A 7,574-nucleotide genomic window follows, 5' to 3' on the forward strand; every position below is an offset into this window, starting at 1 on the left:
CGATATCCTGACTTATAAAATGGGCATAGCACCTACCTCCCAGGATAGTTGTGAAGATCAAATGAAATAACATTTGTAGAGTGCATAGCACAGAGCATGGAACATAATAGGTGACTAATAAATGCTTCTTCCATATTCCTCCTTTTCCCTTAATAAATCCTCATTGCATGAATAAGAGAAAGGCATATCTACCATTGGCCTTATCTATGCCAGGCTCGGCAAACCCTTCTTGTTCCCTCCCCTCTGCTTTGTGAGATTAAAAAACTAGGAGAAGAAAACTGAGGATGGGGTGGGGTGGGGTGGTAGAGAAATGGAGGAAGGGAAGGAGAGAGGGAGGAGGGAACAGGAATAAGAGAAACAGAGAGACAGAGAAACAGAGAGAGAGAGAGACAGAGAGCATGGCAGGGCAAGGCACTGGTGTGCCCTTGGTAAGGTTTGGATGTTATACTAGCTCAGTGTTATTGTCCACTGGAGGCCTGAGCCTTCACTCGAGAACATCTGATGACTTACCACAAATATATATATATATATATATATATATATATATATATATATATTTCTAGTCAGACCATGAAGACTAGAATTTACTATTATTAAAAATGTGCATTTATTAAAAGAAATAGCAAAGTATCTTCCTCTGTACCCCTCTGTATGCTGTACCCTGGGAAGCTTCCTGCCAAGATGACGCCTTGTCTTAGAGGCTGTAGACGGGCTGTCAAAGGCTGTTGATAGAAGGGAGTCTTCTGATTTTTGCTTTTCCTTGGTCAGTGTGTGGAGAGCCTGCCAGTAAGAGGTTACACATACCCTCCTCACATGCCCTGCACAAGTGGTTTTGTTAATTCTTTTTTTTTTTTTGGTCTTTTTGGAGGGGGGAAGGCAAGGCATTTGGGGTTAAGTGACTTGCCCAAGGTCACACAGCTAGTAAATGTTAAGGTTCTGAGGCCAAATTTGTACTCAGATCCTCCTGACTCCAGGGCCAATGCTCTATTCACTATGCCACCTAGATGCCCTAGGGTTTGTTATTTCTTGAATTTCATGCTGGGAATGAATTTTTTTTTTTACATCTTCCCATTTAAACCCAAACTTTATTCAATTTTTTTTAAAAATTGGAAATGTATGTGAAAGGGAGGAGTTAATTCTCTTAGGAAATATTGTTTCCCTTTCTTTCTGCCTTCCTTATCAAGTAAAACTTCAAAATAACCTTTTAATCATTTTCAAAAACCTTAAGAAACTTAAAACAAAATGAAAATCAAGGCAAAACAGAGAGGCGTGGCTAGAGCTCTGAACTTGGAGTCAGGGAGACTTGAGTTCAAATCTTTCCTCAGACATTTGCCATCTGTGTATGATAATTAAGATCAGTTTGGCTTCTCTGGGCCTCTCTTTCCTCATGTTAAAATGAGAAGGTTGGACTTGGTGGCTTCTAAAACCACTTCTAGCTCTATATTGATGAACTCCATAATCTGAATTCTTTTTCCAGAAGAACAAAAAAAGAGGGCCGTTTGATTCCACTAGCATCTGTGAGGATTATGTGTGACAGGTGGAGCTGAAGAGATACAGAAACAAAAACAGAGCAGTCCCTGCCCTCAAGGAGCTTAGGGTTCTGGAAGGGTCCTATTGGAAGTATACAGAAGTAGGGAGAAAGCACTAGCCAATAGGCAGTGAGATGGTGCCTAGAGCTCTGGCCTTGGAGTCAGGAGGACCTGAGTTTAAATCCAGCCTTACTAGCCGTGTGACCCTGGGCAAGTCACTTAACTTTGCCTCAGTTTCTTCATCTGTAAAACGAGGTGGAAAAGGAAATGGCAACCCACTCCTGTGTCTTTGCCAAGAGAACCCCAAATGGGGTTCCGACATGACTGAAACGGTGCAACGACAAGCTAAGGGAAGTCTCCATAGAAGGAAGTCTTATGGGGTGGGGAGGGGTGGACTGCTTGAATGAATGAATGTGTAGCAGGGGATAGAGGGTACTGAGTTTGAGCAATTGTTGGCTGGAAAGCAGAGTTCATGAAGTGTGTGAAATAAGAATCCAATGAGGTCGGTGGGAGCCTGCACGTAGAGAACCTTCTGTAAGTGTGGAAAATGCAGGCTGCTTTTAAGGCCCTAAGAGGAAGAGGACATTTGTACAAACAGAGGTAAGAATTACAGTGTTATGGGAGTCGAGAGGAAGGAGCAAAGCTCCTCCTGCCAGGGGAGATCAAGGAGGAGAAATTCATGAAGAAGATGAGAGTTCAGTGGAGCAGGATTTTGAGAGATAGAGATGGTGAAGGGATGGGGGAAGAAGGGAGGGGGATGTTCCAGGAAGAGGGAGGGAGTGTCACGAACAAAAGCCCAGCACCAGGAAAGCACGAGTTAGTCATTTTCAGTGAACAGTAAGGAATCCATTAGTGTCAGAGCATCTGGTACATACATATGGGGAGTAGTGAGAGATGGGGCTAGGAAAGGGGATTAGAGCCAGGTTATGAAGGACCTGATATCAAACTAAGGAGTCTGGACATCAGTTCAACAAACATGGAGAGCCTACTATGTGCAGGACACTTTGCTAGGTTCTGGGGACACACATGTGAAAGTTACAACTCCTGATCTTGACATTTTTAATCTAGTGTGAGGGGAAAAAATATATAGGATGCTAAATTTGACTTCAGTTCTTGGCAGAATTTTAGAATGTATTATTAAAAGAATGGTCTCTTCTTTTAGAAAGGGAAGCAGCATGGGTTCCTCAAGAATTGGCAGTGCCAGCCTAAACTACTCCCCCTTTTTGATGAGGTTCCTAGGCTGATAGATTAGGGAAATGTCATAGGTATACTATACTTTGACTTCAACCAGGCATTTGTCAATAGCTCTCACAATATCCTCCCTTGTGGACAAGATAAAGAGACATGGTTATGATGTTAGGTAGATTTGGAATGACCAGAACCAATTGATGACAATTGGGAAGAAATCTGGGGGAGTGTCCAAGGAACTTGCCCTTGGCACTGTTCTGTTCCAGTTTTTTATAAGTTAGATGAAAATACAGGACGGCGTACGTGCCTATTAAATTTGGAGATGATGCAGAATTGAGAGGGAGAGCCAAAATGTTGGAGAACAGAATCAGGGTCCAAGAAGATTTCAATGATTGAGATTGATGGGCCAAACCTAGTAAGATGAAATTTAATCAACAATCAACTTCATAAATACAAGAAAGTAGCAGTTAGGGTTAGACAATATTTCATAGCAATTTTAGTGGATTACAAACTCGGTGCAAGTTTATTTCAAACCGTGGTTGGGGTGATAAGGCCTGACTCTGCAGAACAGGGTTGACAACCTAGGAAAGGGGGTTACGACTTCAAAAGGATGAAAAGGTCATTAGCCCTCTACCCACCCTCCTCTCAACTACTGCAAAGGGATAATCATAAGGGAATAACAAGCAGCTTGAAAGGAATGTATGAAATAGGGGAGGGAAAGACCCACCTAATTTATCTTTGATGAGAGTGATGCATTTGTCTTCAATGAGAAAATGCATTTGCCACCAATTTGCTTCCAAGAGATAATGTATGTAAAAATCTTTGCAAATTTTAAAAGCCTGTGTAAGTGTTTATTTATTATCATCATTCATTATATTGGGGAAGGGGAGTGGGGGAGGTCACTGGACTTCTAGGGCAGCTAGGTGGTACAGCAAATCGAGCATCAGGCCTGGAGTCATCTTCCTGAGTTCAAATCCTGCTTCAAACACTTACTAGCTGTGTGACCCTGGACAAGTCACTTAACCCTGTTTGCTTCAGTTTCCTCATCTATAAAATGAACTGGAGAAGGAAATGGCAAACCTCTCCAGTTTCTCTGCCAAGAAGACCCCAAATGGGGTCACGAAGAGTCAGACACGACTGAGCAAACATTGGGCTACAGAATGTAAAGCTGAAAGGGGCCTTAGAAGCCGTCTACTTCAAATCTCTTTTTTATGGATAAAGAAACAGACTCAGGAAGGGGAACTGAAACGGATCCAAAATCACACAGGTTATCTATCAGATTGCTTGCAATCTTGGGGAGTGGGGGAGGGAGGAAAAAGGGAGGGAGGGAGAAAAATTTGCAACACAGAATCTTTTGAGAAATGAATTCTAAAAAAAAAGAAAAAAAACGCTGAAAATTGTCTTTACATGTAATTGGAAAACATAAAATACTACTAAATTAAAAAACAAAACATAACAAAGGTACACAGGATAGCTGCAAGTTACGGAGTCAGAATTTGAACCCGGGTCCCTGTGTCCAAATTCAGGTCTCTTTCTCCTATATGTTCCGTCTTCATGTCCTGACTGTAGTATGAGATATAGACATGAGGCCTTTTATTGAAGTACTAGCTGGGGCCCACAAATACAGTCTGGGCCCCAAGGAAACATCTCTAGGCATTTTCTAGCCTTTATTATGTGTCCTTTTGGGTCCTTGCTTGTGTGTCCCCATGCTTGGATTGGATGCTTCTTCCAAGAGCCTGTACTTTTTGCACTTTGGGTACCGGAAGTGGGCGGGGGTCTTTGTGGGGGAGTCATTGGCCATTCTGCACAGCACCCTGTTGGCAGCCCCAGCCTCTACATTTGCCAGCCTCATTAAATGTTCCTTTGACGCCTGATGTTCAGCTGGTTCCCAACAGGAGGCTTGCTGGAGGCGTGGATAAAGGCTCAAATTGGCATCTCTAGTCATTGGCCCGGATCCTGTACTGCTGGGCACTGGAACAGAACAAATGTAAAGTTCCCCTCTTGGGGACCCCCACCCAGTCCCTATTCCTGCAGCCCTTCTGTTCCCTGTCAGCTGGGCACTGGTGACAGAGAAACATTCCTGTTAACATGGCATAGACCAGGGAAGGGGCTCCTGGCCACTGCTCTGCTGACTTCTTGGCCCTTCTGTGTACAGTGGTCCCTCTGCCAGGCTGGAGCCGGGACAACTGCAGATGTGCTCCAGAGAGTCCTGCTTCTGGCCTCCTTTGGCCCCCATGGCGTGAAGTGAGAACAGATTGGAGGTAGCTGGCAGATGGTTTGAGGTGTGGGTAGGTAGAATCCCAGGTCAGGTCTCCAGGGGGTGTGTGGGGTGTATCTCAGATTCAGGAGGAGGGTCAGAGGCTCCCTAGTTCACTACATACTTGAAGGAATCCCCTCTGCAACAGACCCTAGATGTGGTCATCCATTACTTGTCTGAAGAGTGAGGGGGAACTCGGTGGTATACAATGGATAAAGGACCAAGCTGCAGTAAGAGGACCTGGGTTTGAATCCTGGCCCTGCCACATACTGTGTGATTTTGGGCAAGTCACTTAGTTCAGGCCTTCTTAAACTTTTTTTCCCTCCTGACCCTTTCAGTGCTTCTTGTAGGTCCATGTAGGTCCAAGTTTAAAACTGAGTCTCAGTCTCTTAATACATAAGATGGAGGGGTTGGATTAGATCCTATCTAAGGGTCCTTCTGTATTCACTATGAGCCTTTGACTTCCAGAGGCATCCCTCTTCCACTAGTTTTAATCATTTGGAAATTTTTGCTAACATCAAATTAAAATCTGCCCTTTTGCCTTCCTCCACATGACGTCCTTCAGATATGTGAAAGCAAGTCTTCTCCATCACCATTTCCTTCCATCTATCTTCATATGGCATGATCTCAAGGCCCTTTCACCATTCAGTAGAATGTAAGCCTCTGGAAGGCAAGACTTTTATTTTTGTCATCATTATCTCTCTATGTTCACTCTCCCCACCCCCATACTTGTTGGTGTGACCCAGAACAAATCATTTAACCTTTCATTGCTCTAAGCAGCCCTCTAAGGTGCCAATTTGCATTTGGTAGAGGGAGTTACTTGTATCAAGGAAATTACAGGTTCAGTCCCTATCTCACCTGTTCTCTACTACTTCCCTGCCTGCCCTGCCCCTTCACCTGCCCCCTCCACATAGCATTTGGACAACACTTGGCCAGCATAGCACGTGGCCATATCTATTATAACCCCAGGTCATGCCAATCATTCATCCAGCGGCAATTTATTTCCTTCTAGTCTGTTCAGGTTCAGTTCCTTGCTTGCTTTCCCCACCCAACCACACCAACATTTCCATCTCTGCCTTCCAATGGCCAGGTCTCTGCCCCTCACACTGAGCCCAAGGACTTTTCCATTTGTGGTGCCTTCCTGAGCAAACCCCAGGGCTTCCCAGCGGTAGCATAGAGGGCAGTCATGTGAAGGTGCTATTATTACTCATTTTACAGATGAATACACTGAGGCAGATAGAGGCTAAGTGACTTGCTCAAGACTTTTTACCTTCTCTCTGAACCCATGTAATTAATCCGGCCTGGAACCCAACAGTGTGTCAGCCATATTTCATTTCCATAGTATTCACAGAATGCCATGTTTTGCACAAAAATATGACCTTGATCTAGTGTTCTCTACTCTCCAAGATACCTTCATGTCTGTTATCTCATTTGAGCCCCACAGCTACCCTGGGAGGTGGACTCAGTAACTGCAAGGATCCCTTCAATAATGAAAATCTTATGTTCTTTGTCAAACCTTAGTAATTATTCGCATCATTGATGAGTATAGCACTTGGCTGGCTATGGAGCTCAGCCCATCGTGGGGTTATGTTACTATTGTTTTATTTTCCTTAAGGGAAGAACCAATAGGATTATTGCCCAAGGGTGGGCAAGCCCACGCTCTCCCTGAACTTTTCTATGACTCTGACCATTACCACCAGTATCTGACATTCAAGTTTTGCCAGAATTTTTAACAGGATCACAAATATCCAGCTATAAGGGACCTTAGAGGCCATCTGATTCAACTCCCTTCATTTCTTAAATGAATGCCTTTTGATTTTACATCACATTCATTTCTGAATACATCTCACTCCCCTCCCTCTTCCTTACCCAGCAAGCCTTGCCTTGTTACAGAGATATAAATTGAAGAAAAAAAAAGAGGAAAAACCAATCCATTTCAACTGACAGCATATTTAATATTCCACAGCCATAGCCCCCCACTTCTGCTATAAAGGAAGGGGAGATACATTTTCTTATTTCTTTTCTAAATTCATGCTTAGTTATTATAAATTAGGCATTGTTTGATTTCTTTCTATTTACGTTATCATAGTCATTGTAGTCTACAGTTTTCTTGTTTCCACTTACTTTACTAGTTCATATAAGCCTTCCTTTGCTTCTCTGAATTCTTTCTAGGCAGCTAAGTGTCACAGTGGATAGAGCGCTGGACACTCCAGTTCAAATACAGCCTCAGACGTTTACTGGCTGTGTGATCCTGGGAGAATCATTTAGCTTCTATCTGCCTTAGTGTCTTCATTTGTAAAATGTGGATTATAATAGCACCTACCTCCCAGGGTGGTTGTGAGGACCGATTGAGTTAACACAGGCAAAGTTCTTTGTAAACGTTGAAGTGTCATATAAATGCTAGCTATTATTATTTCTTATGGTATGGTATTATTCCATTATATCTACATGCCACAGTTTGTTTGGCCATCCCCCAATCAATGGATGCCTTCTTTATTTTTAGTTCTTTATGACTACAAAAAGTATTTCAATATATATAGGTATATATGAGATCTTCTTTCCTTCCTTCCTTCCTTCCTTCCTTCCTTCCTTCCTTCCTT

General features: G+C 43.2%; 1 long non-coding RNA gene across 3 annotated transcripts in view; it reads left to right on the forward strand.

Annotated features, from left to right (window-relative positions):
* Nucleotides 1-1,977: 1,977 nt before the first annotated feature.
* LOC138154746 (uncharacterized) overlaps nucleotides 1,978-7,574 on the forward strand; it is a 186,652-nt gene continuing 181,055 nt past the window's right edge. For all 3 annotated transcript variants that reach the window (XR_011166674.1, XR_011166676.1, XR_011166675.1), the window contains exon 1: nucleotides 1,978-2,129. This is a non-coding gene — a long non-coding RNA (uncharacterized lncRNA). The remainder of the gene's footprint in view (nucleotides 2,130-7,574) is intronic.

This window comes from Petaurus breviceps, unplaced genomic scaffold, assembly GCF_028583685.1.
Source record: "Petaurus breviceps papuanus isolate PSGF00001 unplaced genomic scaffold, PetGlider_PUasm1.0 91133, whole genome shotgun sequence".
NCBI classification, from domain to species: domain Eukaryota; kingdom Metazoa; phylum Chordata; class Mammalia; order Diprotodontia; family Petauridae; genus Petaurus; species Petaurus breviceps.